At 30.4% G+C, this 13,699-nt stretch overlaps 1 long non-coding RNA gene across 1 annotated transcript; it reads left to right on the top strand.

Moving 5' to 3' along the window:
- Positions 1-2,969: 2,969 nt before the first annotated feature.
- Positions 2,970-4,616, top strand: LOC132931244 (uncharacterized). Its single transcript, XR_009662381.1, has 4 exons — positions 2,970-3,151; positions 3,212-3,309; positions 3,708-3,817; positions 4,417-4,616. It is a non-coding gene; the product is annotated as an uncharacterized LOC132931244 (long non-coding RNA).
- The last annotated feature ends 9,083 nt before the right edge of the window (positions 4,617-13,699 follow it).

The following is a 13,699-nucleotide window of genomic DNA, read 5'->3' as shown; positions in this document are numbered from 1 at the left end:
AACCCTTTAATACTGGCCCCATCTAGATAAAATCTTCAAGGATCGACGCAGATGCGTCCCTAGATAATCTTCCAAATACTAAAGGTTTTTCAACTCAATTATTTAGACGGTAAGTGGTGATTTAAATTTAAAGTTTTCAAAAAAGGAAATTGGCGGGAAATTTGGTTTTAGCAATTTCTTAATTTTAAAATTAAAATTCAACATTTTTGAGAACAAAAATTTGATCTCAAGGTGTCACTGCATTGAACCTCGAAGATTTCGAAACGATACAACTATATGAACTATAATATTAAAAAGTTAGTACTTCAAGTTGAACCTCAAAATCTATGGATGAATATCATAATAACAACATATTATATCATGTGTTAAAATAACGAGTTGTAAAATGCGAAGTTTTAGAAAAGTTATGTTGTATAACATAAAACTTTTTAAATATTTATTTTATTTACTTAATGCAAGTCTGCGTCATATTCAACATTAGGTACTTAAGTCATTTTCTTTAATGAATCTGGTTTCAAAGTAAATAATTATATTTTTCAGTTATATAAAAGTTTAACATTACCCTAAACGGTATAATAATACTGAATCTTCTACATTTTAATTACCAAAAGCAACAAAAAAATTATGAAAAATTACGACTCGGTACAATTTGTAAGAAATACGATATATTCGCAAACGTCAGTCATATAATATTCTATGTAAATAAAAAAACTACATTACTTATTATACGTACAATTACAAAAGGTAGACCTTAAATACCTTTTCAAAAGCGTAAATATTCTTAATTTCGTACTGTGTTTCATCATTATCTATGAGTACTATTATTACTTATTAGTACTGTATACTTGCATTAAATTGTTAAATTTTAGGAAGGCATTCATATTTAGTAAAACACTAGGTAAGTATACATATTATTTAGAAATAGTTTTTCATCAAATCATATCGAGAATCATGCGGCAATGATATGATATATTATAATTTTGAAAAATTCTTACGAAAAAACTATTGTCTCTACAGCTATAAAAGTTACGTTCCTAAACAATGGTTAGGCCTCTCCAAAAATTACCCTGTAGTTGGGGTACCTTTAACCCCCCCCCCCAAATATATTTTTGAAAAACCTTAGTGGTCGTTCTACGTGTCTGAAACTCAATATTCTGGTATTTTTGAGGATTCTGATTAAAAGTGATATCTTTTGTCGAGACCGTAAAAGCCGTTTTTACCCCACTTTGGGGCTTTGGAATTCCGAAATTTGAGTTTTTTAGTCGAGTGTTACTCGGCCGGGTTTCGATGTAGGGGCATAGTTTCTTCACCAAAAGTTTTGTTTTAAGATATTTTACATAAAATCTTTCGGTGGTCGGAGGGTCCTATGCCCCCCCCTCATGAATATTTTGAAAAATGTTTATTTTTTGTTCCACGTTTCTGAAATTCGCAGGTTCGATTTTTTGTAGATCGGTGATCAAAATCGGCGTCTTGTGTCGAAACTGTAGGAGCCTTTTTTACCCCTCTTTTTGGCGTAGGAAATTAGGATTTTGCAGTTTTTGGACTTTGTTGCCACGAAACACTTAGACTTTGGGTGGTTAGAGCAATTTTTTTCTACGCATCGTTAAAAAATTTTTGTCAAAAATCGAACGGTACCAAAACCAAAGAAATCGGACGTTTTGTTGGAAAGTTATGATTTTCTTTTTCTTTTTTGGTACTTAGATTTTACGTATTTTCTGAATTTTTTGAAATTGAGTTTTTGTTCAATCTTTTTGAAATTTGAGTGCTGACTTATAAATGCCATGACGAGTTATAAAGGTTCTATGGTCAAAATTCCTAGGATCATTATTTACCCCGTAATCGGGGTGCGAAAATAGTTGAAAATCGAATCACTTGTTTTTTTGTATACACATACGTTTCTTTGTGGTATACCCCCGTATATCGATTTAACGAATTATATTTTTGAACTTTTTTTGAACTTTTTACTCGTTTTAGGTTTGTTCGCGTTTCAACGTTTGGCAATTACGCCATCAGCATAAAAAATAATTTATTTTGAAGTAATTTTTCATCAAATCACATCGATAATACATTTATTTAATGTTTATACCCCTCGTTTATATAAGCAATTTCGTTGTATATATGAGATACGACCATCATTTTTAAAATGTACGACGCAGTCAGTCGATCACTCGATCGTAAGCCATACAATTTTTAATAAGTCGTTTTACTCTAACACTATATTTTATGATCCTTCATTAAGTAAAACTTAATTAACTATTCAGTATTCGACTCGCAATCAATAAATTAAATTCATCAACCAAAATTGTGTTGATATTTGATTTTCATTCCTTAAGAAGAACCGACTAGGTACCAAACAATAAATTAAACAACCGTACAAGATCTGACTGGAACGGGATATAACAGTGTTATATATCAACTAGGTACCTAGGTATCAATAATTGTTCATATAACTGATGAACTTTGAATTTCAATCATCAAAACTAACGATATATACTCCTAAAAAATGCTTATAATTAAATGTATATTGTTGTGAATGTATAATAATAATATGACAAGTCTCAAAATGTATTAACGCTGAACAATAGTTATAGTAAATTACAAAATGACAAGTGTAATATTATGTTTTCTATTCAAAAATTTGTCATTGTTCGTTTGTAGATGAGGTTAATCCCACATAGAAGAATGATAAATGGTGAAATCTAAAGTTTATCGATAGAGAATTTTATGCAGATTCCATTTCAATGGTCAGTGTAATGAATTTTTCAGTAGTTAAATAGATAACTTTCAAAAAGCATAAAAAAGCTAAAAAACAATACAAAATTAGCTTTATCAATATTATCATAGATTATACATTAAGATAATGAATTATTAATTAGTATAACCATGGTTTTAGTTTTATAAGGTTACCACTTCGAATGTCTGATAAACAATTGCGGTTATGTTCAATTTTTACGTAAATAATAATTATACGTTAATTTGATAATTTGTATTTTTTTAATTTTACTTTTTAGTATTTACGTTCTAAGTAATTAGTTTTTGTATAATTAAATAATATGTTCTTTACCCTGTACAGTATACAAATTACAGATTAAAACAGTTCTCTTTAGATGTGGTCTTCATCAGTCATTCTTATAGTCATTGGAAACAACCGGTTTGCATAATATGTAGATTTAATTAACAGTATAACAGTATAATTATTTTTACTTTTTAGGTACAATGTATCGATAAATAATTGAAACCATTGCAAAAAACAAGTTAAATTCATGCTATCTACAACATTCATATTCAAATCTTCATAACTTAAATCATGTAAGTTCTGTATAGTGTTCCTAATGTTCCTATAATGTAGTACTCATTTAAGGTTTATTACCTATTAGCATATCTGAAACAACTTAAGAGATACACTGACAAGATAATTATTTATCTTATAAAGTTGTAGTCAGGTGTTGGTTGATACCTGTGATTTTGTAATTGTTGGCTGATCAATTTTATAGTAGTAGTAAATGGTGATAGAATTACTATTTTATAATAATAAATAATATAAGTATATATACTTTAGGTACACAACTATAACACAAAGATGTTTGCTATAATAATATTGATTAAAGATTGGTTTCTATTTTACATTAAATTTCATTATAATATTGAGCTATTGAAACAATTTTCAAAATTATTTAGTTAATATAATTTTTTTTTCCTAATTATAGTTAGCAAGATACAGTAACTGAAGTATACATGTATCCAGGCCAATAAGGAGATTATTCTGTTTGGAAAAACATCTGAAAAAACTGTTCCTACTAACATAATTGTTTATCCGGTAAGGTAGAAGAGTTCATATTATCTGAATTACTATAGTGTGTCACTTTACTATTATAAAAGTTATTTTATGAATACTATCTATATTTTATTAGTCTGTATATTACAGCCATAGCAACACAGGGGATCAATGCAATTTGATACTGCTATTAATTATGTTCATAATTATTTAAGTTTTAATTTAACCCAAAACAATATTTTTAGATATTTATAGGCATTGTTACACATACAAAATAAGAGATTTAAATAATACATTCAATTTTATAATATTCTACTCTTTCTTATAGAGGAAAGAAATAATATAAATTTTTATGTTTAATCAATATACATAATACATTGTCAAAATGCATTTAATGTATACTTAAAATCAGTATTGTATTAATTGCTATCTGGTTAACTGTCTGCTATTTTAGTGTTCCTGTTTACTTATTTTTCATTTTTATCACAATAGTTTAAACATTTTAAATAACCAGATATTCTATAATATTGTTATCATAATTAACAAATAAAAATACTACATTGGTGATGGTTATTTTACATTTATAATCAAAAAATGTATGCTTATGGTTTTATTTATATGATTTTGTTTTATTGTTATAGTCTGCAAAGAAGAGATTCCAGATAAATTAGTATAATAGTGACTAACATGGACTACTCAAAAAAGATGTGTTGTTCGCATACAAACTAATCGCTATCCAGCAAGCTGTCAATATTACTCTATTGATAAATATCTGATAATTGATTATCAAACAAAGTTTGTCGGTTTAAATGAAATAAAAGAAAACTTGATACAAATATTATTGTGACAATTAATATTATTTTTTTTTACTTTAACTCCTTATAAGGTGTAAAAGGCTTTTATTTATTGACTTTTTAATGTGTCAACAAACTAATTAATTTTATTATTATTATTTTTACACTATTTAAATCAAATTTCATCTATAAAAACAAAAAAATTGAAATAGTGACTTCTTGTATTATGGATATTTACATTCTTTTAACAAACTGTTTTGTATTCAAACCTTACAAACTTTACAAATTTACAACTTATACTTTTTAATATATAAATTAAAATTAAGTCATTAAATTTAATTTCTTATTTAATGACAAACAAAAGCAAAATATAACATATATATTTATATTTGGGCAATATAATGTTTAATAGATATATAAAATAACAGTTTTATAATTTATCCATAACTTATAACTGATGTGTATATTAACTTATACATTAAATATTTATAGATTTTAATCAAGTAAATGCTATTTCTAAGATTTATTTATGCTTTATAAATTATGTTGAGTTTACTACTGATATTAATATGTATGTATGTTTTTGAAACTGCATTAAAAAACGATAAAAAAAAAAATCACAAATAATTGTTAATGAATATTAAATTAATTGCATTGCATCAAATCCAACATATTATAAAAGAGTACAAACACATACATTTTTTGTCATATAAGACATAATCAAAATTGTTATGAATTTTGTGTTACACACTACACAGATTCACCAGTATAAGATCACAACATACTATTTTTGGTCATTTGGGTTTAAGTGTGTGTGGGTCATGGGTCAACTTTATAGTATCTCTTATGAATAAAAAGGTTGACTGAGTAATATTATAAAATATATATTTTTTGTTACATTTGTTACACAGTGTAACTTAGAGCTTTTTCATTTTTCTAAATTTTCAATTTTCATTCGCTTTTCCTAGGTCACCTGGTGGTCCAACGACAATTTATCACAGAAGTTAAAATGTTCTACATGTAATTCCAAACCAGAATCAGTTTTTCTTTTTTCCAAAAACTCGTTATTTCAAATTTTGGGTTTTCAAAAATCGTTAGACCTAAGTACGACGTTTAAAAATCCTTAATAACGGTTTTTCGAAAAATCAAAAGCATACAACTTATGAAGCTGGTTATGGGGATCAATTTTATGTCTCACGACTTTCGTCCTATCTCTCTCGGTTTTCCCGTAAAACACTTCGTAAACGAGAATTTTCATTTTTCTAAATTTTCAATTTTCATTCGCTTTTCCTAGGTCACCTGGTGGTCCAACGACAATTTATCACAGAAGTTAAAATGTTCTACATGTAATTCCAAACCAGAATCAGTTTTTCTTTTTTCCAAAAACTCGTTATTTCAAATTTTGGGTTTTCAAAAATCGTTAGACCTAAGTACGACGTTTAAAAATCCTTAATAACGGTTTTTCGAAAAATCAAAAGCATACAACTTATGAAGCTGGTTATGGGGATCAATTTTATGTCTCACGACTTTCGTCCTATCTCTCTCGGTTTTCCCGTAAAACACTTCGTAAACGAGAATTTTCATTTTTCTAAATTTTCAATTTTCATTCGCTTTTCCTAGGTCACCTGGTGGTCCAACGACAATTTATCACAGAAGTTAAAATGTTCTACATGTAATTCCAAACCAGAATCAGTTTTTCTTTTTTCCAAAAACTCGTTATTTCAAATTTTGGGTTTTCAAAAATCGTTAGACCTAAGTACGACGTTTAAAAATCCTTAATAACGGTTTTTCGAAAAATCAAAAGCATACAACTTATGAAGCTGGTTATGGGGATCAATTTTATGTCTCACGACTTTCGTCCTATCTCTCTCGGTTTTCCCGTAAAACACTTCGTAAACGAGAATTTTCATTTTTCTAAATTTTCAATTTTCATTCGCTTTTCCTAGGTCACCTGGTGGTCCAACGACAATTTATCACAGAAGTTAAAATGTTCTACATGTAATTCCAAACCAGAATCAGTTTTTCTTTTTTCCAAAAACTCGTTATTTCAAATTTTGGGTTTTCAAAAATCGTTAGACCTAAGTACGACGTTTAAAAATCCTTAATAACGGTTTTTCGAAAAATCAAAAGCATACAACTTATGAAGCTGGTTATGGGGATCAATTTTATGTCTCACGACTTTCGTCCTATCTCTCTCGGTTTTCCCGTAAAACACTTCGTAAACGAGAATTTTCATTTTTCTAAATTTTCAATTTTCATTCGCTTTTCCTAGGTCACCTGGTGGTCCAACGACAATTTATCACAGAAGTTAAAATGTTCTACATGTAATTCCAAACCAGAATCAGTTTTTCTTTTTTCCAAAAACTCGTTATTTCAAATTTTGGGTTTTCAAAAATCGTTAGACCTAAGTACGACGTTTAAAAATCCTTAATAACGGTTTTTCGAAAAATCAAAAGCATACAACTTATGAAGCTGGTTATGGGGATCAATTTTATGTCTCACGACTTTCGTCCTATCTCTCTCGGTTTTCCCGTAAAACACTTCGTAAACGAGAATTTTCATTTTTCTAAATTTTCAATTTTCATTCGCTTTTCCTAGGTCACCTGGTGGTCCAACGACAATTTATCACAGAAGTTAAAATGTTCTACATGTAATTCCAAACCAGAATCAGTTTTTCTTTTTTCCAAAAACTCGTTATTTCAAATTTTGGGTTTTCAAAAATCGTTAGACCTAAGTACGACGTTTAAAAATCCTTAATAACGGTTTTTCGAAAAATCAAAAGCATACAACTTATGAAGCTGGTTATGGGGATCAATTTTATGTCTCACGACTTTCGTCCTATCTCTCTCGGTTTTCCCGTAAAACACTTCGTAAACGAGAATTTTCATTTTTCTAAATTTTCAATTTTCATTCGCTTTTCCTAGGTCACCTGGTGGTCCAACGACAATTTATCACAGAAGTTAAAATGTTCTACATGTAATTCCAAACCAGAATCAGTTTTTCTTTTTTCCAAAAACTCGTTATTTCAAATTTTGGGTTTTCAAAAATCGTTAGACCTAAGTACGACGTTTAAAAATCCTTAATAACGGTTTTTCGAAAAATCAAAAGCATACAACTTATGAAGCTGGTTATGGGGATCAATTTTATGTCTCACGACTTTCGTCCTATCTCTCTCGGTTTTCCCGTAAAACACTTCGTAAACGAGAATTTTCATTTTTCTAAATTTTCAATTTTCATTCGCTTTTCCTAGGTCACCTGGTGGTCCAACGACAATTTATCACAGAAGTTAAAATGTTCTACATGTAATTCCAAACCAGAATCAGTTTTTCTTTTTTCCAAAAACTCGTTATTTCAAATTTTGGGTTTTCAAAAATCGTTAGACCTAAGTACGACGTTTAAAAATCCTTAATAACGGTTTTTCGAAAAATCAAAAGCATACAACTTATGAAGCTGGTTATGGGGATCAATTTTATGTCTCACGACTTTCGTCCTATCTCTCTCGGTTTTCCCGTAAAACACTTCGTAAACGAGAATTTTCATTTTTCTAAATTTTCAATTTTCATTCGCTTTTCCTAGGTCACCTGGTGGTCCAACGACAATTTATCACAGAAGTTAAAATGTTCTACATGTAATTCCAAACCAGAATCAGTTTTTCTTTTTTCCAAAAACTCGTTATTTCAAATTTTGGGTTTTCAAAAATCGTTAGACCTAAGTACGACGTTTAAAAATCCTTAATAACGGTTTTTCGAAAAATCAAAAGCATACAACTTATGAAGCTGGTTATGGGGATCAATTTTATGTCTCACGACTTTCGTCCTATCTCTCTCGGTTTTCCCGTAAAACACTTCGTAAACGAGAATTTTCATTTTTCTAAATTTTCAATTTTCATTCGCTTTTCCTAGGTCACCTGGTGGTCCAACGACAATTTATCACAGAAGTTAAAATGTTCTACATGTAATTCCAAACCAGAATCAGTTTTTCTTTTTTCCAAAAACTCGTTATTTCAAATTTTGGGTTTTCAAAAATCGTTAGACCTAAGTACGACGTTTAAAAATCCTTAATAACGGTTTTTCGAAAAATCAAAAGCATACAACTTATGAAGCTGGTTATGGGGATCAATTTTATGTCTCACGACTTTCGTCCTATCTCTCTCGGTTTTCCCGTAAAACACTTCGTAAACGAGAATTTTCATTTTTCTAAATTTTCAATTTTCATTCGCTTTTCCTAGGTCACCTGGTGGTCCAACGACAATTTATCACAGAAGTTAAAATGTTCTACATGTAATTCCAAACCAGAATCAGTTTTTCTTTTTTCCAAAAACTCGTTATTTCAAATTTTGGGTTTTCAAAAATCGTTAGACCTAAGTACGACGTTTAAAAATCCTTAATAACGGTTTTTTCGAAAAATCAAAAGCATACAACTTATGAAGCTGGTTATGGGGATCAATTTTATGTCTCACGACTTTCGTCCTATCTCTCTCGGTTTTCCCGTAAAACACTTCGTAAACGAGAATTTTCATTTTTCTAAATTTTCAATTTTCATTCGCTTTTCCTAGGTCACCTGGTGGTCCAACGACAATTTATCACAGAAGTTAAAATGTTCTACATGTAATTCCAAACCAGAATCAGTTTTTCTTTTTTCCAAAAACTCGTTATTTCAAATTTTGGGTTTTCAAAAATCGTTAGACCTAAGTACGACGTTTAAAAATCCTTAATAACGGTTTTTCGAAAAATCAAAAGCATACAACTTATGAAGCTGGTTATGGGGATCAATTTTATGTCTCACGACTTTCGTCCTATCTCTCTCGGTTTTCCCGTAAAACACTTCGTAAACGAGAATTTTCATTTTTCTAAATTTTCAATTTTCATTCGCTTTTCCTAGGTCACCTGGTGGTCCAACGACAATTTATCACAGAAGTTAAAATGTTCTACATGTAATTCCAAACCAGAATCAGTTTTTCTTTTTTCCAAAAACTCGTTATTTCAAATTTTGGGTTTTCAAAAATCGTTAGACCTAAGTACGACGTTTAAAAATCCTTAATAACGGTTTTTCGAAAAATCAAAAGCATACAACTTATGAAGCTGGTTATGGGGATCAATTTTATGTCTCACGACTTTCGTCCTATCTCTCTCGGTTTTCCCGTAAAACACTTCGTAAACGAGAATTTTCATTTTTCTAAATTTTCAATTTTCATTCGCTTTTCCTAGGTCACCTGGTGGTCCAACGACAATTTATCACAGAAGTTAAAATGTTCTACATGTAATTCCAAACCAGAATCAGTTTTTCTTTTTTCCAAAAACTCGTTATTTCAAATTTTGGGTTTTCAAAAATCGTTAGACCTAAGTACGACGTTTAAAAATCCTTAATAACGGTTTTTCGAAAAATCAAAAGCATACAACTTATGAAGCTGGTTATGGGGATCAATTTTATGTCTCACGACTTTCGTCCTATCTCTCTCGGTTTTCCCGTAAAACACTTCGTAAACGAGAATTTTCATTTTTCTAAATTTTCAATTTTCATTCGCTTTTCCTAGGTCACCTGGTGGTCCAACGACAATTTATCACAGAAGTTAAAATGTTCTACATGTAATTCCAAACCAGAATCAGTTTTTCTTTTTTCCAAAAACTCGTTATTTCAAATTTTGGGTTTTCAAAAATCGTTAGACCTAAGTACGACGTTTAAAAATCCTTAATAACGGTTTTTCGAAAAATCAAAAGCATACAACTTATGAAGCTGGTTATGGGGATCAATTTTATGTCTCACGACTTTCGTCCTATCTCTCTCGGTTTTCCCGTAAAACACTTCGTAAACGAGAATTTTCATTTTTCTAAATTTTCAATTTTCATTCGCTTTTCCTAGGTCACCTGGTGGTCCAACGACAATTTATCACAGAAGTTAAAATGTTCTACATGTAATTCCAAACCAGAATCAGTTTTTCTTTTTTCCAAAAACTCGTTATTTCAAATTTTGGGTTTTCAAAAATCGTTAGACCTAAGTACGACGTTTAAAAATCCTTAATAACGGTTTTTCGAAAAATCAAAAGCATACAACTTATGAAGCTGGTTATGGGGATCAATTTTATGTCTCACGACTTTCGTCCTATCTCTCTCGGTTTTCCCGTAAAACACTTCGTAAACGAGAATTTTCATTTTTCTAAATTTTCAATTTTCATTCGCTTTTCCTAGGTCACCTGGTGGTCCAACGACAATTTATCACAGAAGTTAAAATGTTCTACATGTAATTCCAAACCAGAATCAGTTTTTCTTTTTTCCAAAAACTCGTTATTTCAAATTTTGGGTTTTCAAAAATCGTTAGACCTAAGTACGACGTTTAAAAATCCTTAATAACGGTTTTTCGAAAAATCAAAAGCATACAACTTATGAAGCTGGTTATGGGGATCAATTTTATGTCTCACGACTTTCGTCCTATCTCTCTCGGTTTTCCCGTAAAACACTTCGTAAACGAGAATTTTCATTTTTCTAAATTTTCAATTTTCATTCGCTTTTCCTAGGTCACCTGGTGGTCCAACGACAATTTATCACAGAAGTTAAAATGTTCTACATGTAATTCCAAACCAGAATCAGTTTTTCTTTTTTCCAAAAACTCGTTATTTCAAATTTTGGGTTTTCAAAAATCGTTAGACCTAAGTACGACGTTTAAAAATCCTTAATAACGGTTTTTCGAAAAATCAAAAGCATACAACTTATGAAGCTGGTTATGGGGATCAATTTTATGTCTCACGACTTTCGTCCTATCTCTCTCGGTTTTCCCGTAAAACACTTCGTAAACGAGAATTTTCATTTTTCTAAATTTTCAATTTTCATTCGCTTTTCCTAGGTCACCTGGTGGTCCAACGACAATTTATCACAGAAGTTAAAATGTTCTACATGTAATTCCAAACCAGAATCAGTTTTTCTTTTTTCCAAAAACTCGTTATTTCAAATTTTGGGTTTTCAAAAATCGTTAGACCTAAGTACGACGTTTAAAAATCCTTAATAACGGTTTTTCGAAAAATCAAAAGCATACAACTTATGAAGCTGGTTATGGGGATCAATTTTATGTCTCACGACTTTCGTCCTATCTCTCTCGGTTTTCCCGTAAAACACTTCGTAAACGAGAATTTTCATTTTTCTAAATTTTCAATTTTCATTCGCTTTTCCTAGGTCACCTGGTGGTCCAACGACAATTTATCACAGAAGTTAAAATGTTCTACATGTAATTCCAAACCAGAATCAGTTTTTCTTTTTTCCAAAAACTCGTTATTTCAAATTTTGGGTTTTCAAAAATCGTTAGACCTAAGTACGACGTTTAAAAATCCTTAATAACGGTTTTTCGAAAAATCAAAAGCATACAACTTATGAAGCTGGTTATGGGGATCAATTTTATGTCTCACGACTTTCGTCCTATCTCTCTCGGTTTTCCCGTAAAACACTTCGTAAACGAGAATTTTCATTTTTCTAAATTTTCAATTTTCATTCGCTTTTCCTAGGTCACCTGGTGGTCCAACGACAATTTATCACAGAAGTTAAAATGTTCTACATGTAATTCCAAACCAGAATCAGTTTTTCTTTTTTCCAAAAACTCGTTATTTCAAATTTTGGGTTTTCAAAAATCGTTAGACCTAAGTACGACGTTTAAAAATCCTTAATAACGGTTTTTCGAAAAATCAAAAGCATACAACTTATGAAGCTGGTTATGGGGATCAATTTTATGTCTCACGACTTTCGTCCTATCTCTCTCGGTTTTCCCGTAAAACACTTCGTAAACGAGAATTTTCATTTTTCTAAATTTTCAATTTTCATTCGCTTTTCCTAGGTCACCTGGTGGTCCAACGACAATTTATCACAGAAGTTAAAATGTTCTACATGTAATTCCAAACCAGAATCAGTTTTTCTTTTTTCCAAAAACTCGTTATTTCAAATTTTGGGTTTTCAAAAATCGTTAGACCTAAGTACGACGTTTAAAAATCCTTAATAACGGTTTTTCGAAAAATCAAAAGCATACAACTTATGAAGCTGGTTATGGGGATCAATTTTATGTCTCACGACTTTCGTCCTATCTCTCTCGGTTTTCCCGTAAAACACTTCGTAAACGAGAATTTTCATTTTTCTAAATTTTCAATTTTCATTCGCTTTTCCTAGGTCACCTGGTGGTCCAACGACAATTTATCACAGAAGTTAAAATGTTCTACATGTAATTCCAAACCAGAATCAGTTTTTCTTTTTTCCAAAAACTCGTTATTTCAAATTTTGGGTTTTCAAAAATCGTTAGACCTAAGTACGACGTTTAAAAATCCTTAATAACGGTTTTTCGAAAAATCAAAAGCATACAACTTATGAAGCTGGTTATGGGGATCAATTTTATGTCTCACGACTTTCGTCCTATCTCTCTCGGTTTTCCCGTAAAACACTTCGTAAACGAGAATTTTCATTTTTCTAAATTTTCAATTTTCATTCGCTTTTCCTAGGTCACCTGGTGGTCCAACGACAATTTATCACAGAAGTTAAAATGTTCTACATGTAATTCCAAACCAGAATCAGTTTTTCTTTTTTCCAAAAACTCGTTATTTCAAATTTTGGGTTTTCAAAAATCGTTAGACCTAAGTACGACGTTTAAAAATCCTTAATAACGGTTTTTCGAAAAAATCAAAAGCATACAACTTATGAAGCTGGTTATGGGGATCAATTTTATGTCTCACGACTTTCGTCCTATCTCTCTCGGTTTTCCCGTAAAACACTTCGTAAACGAGAATTTTCATTTTTCTAAATTTTCAATTTTCATTCGCTTTTCCTAGGTCACCTGGTGGTCCAACGACAATTTATCACAGAAGTTAAAATGTTCTACATGTAATTCCAAACCAGAATCAGTTTTTCTTTTTTCCAAAAACTCGTTATTTCAAATTTTGGGTTTTCAAAAATCGTTAGACCTAAGTACGACGTTTAAAAATCCTTAATAACGGTTTTTCGAAAAATCAAAAGCATACAACTTATGAAGCTGGTTATGGGGATCAATTTTATGTCTCACGACTTTCGTCCTATCTCTCTCGGTTTTCCCGTAAAACACTTCGTAAACGAGAATTTTCATTTTTCTAAATTTTCAATTTTCATTCGCTTTTCCTAGGTCACCTGGT

This window comes from Rhopalosiphum padi, unplaced genomic scaffold (genome assembly GCF_020882245.1).
Source record: "Rhopalosiphum padi isolate XX-2018 unplaced genomic scaffold, ASM2088224v1 scaffold1, whole genome shotgun sequence".
In the NCBI taxonomy this organism is placed as follows: domain Eukaryota; kingdom Metazoa; phylum Arthropoda; class Insecta; order Hemiptera; family Aphididae; genus Rhopalosiphum; species Rhopalosiphum padi.
Note: the sequence above shows the minus strand (reverse complement) of the source record. Positions and strands in the feature narration are given on the sequence as shown.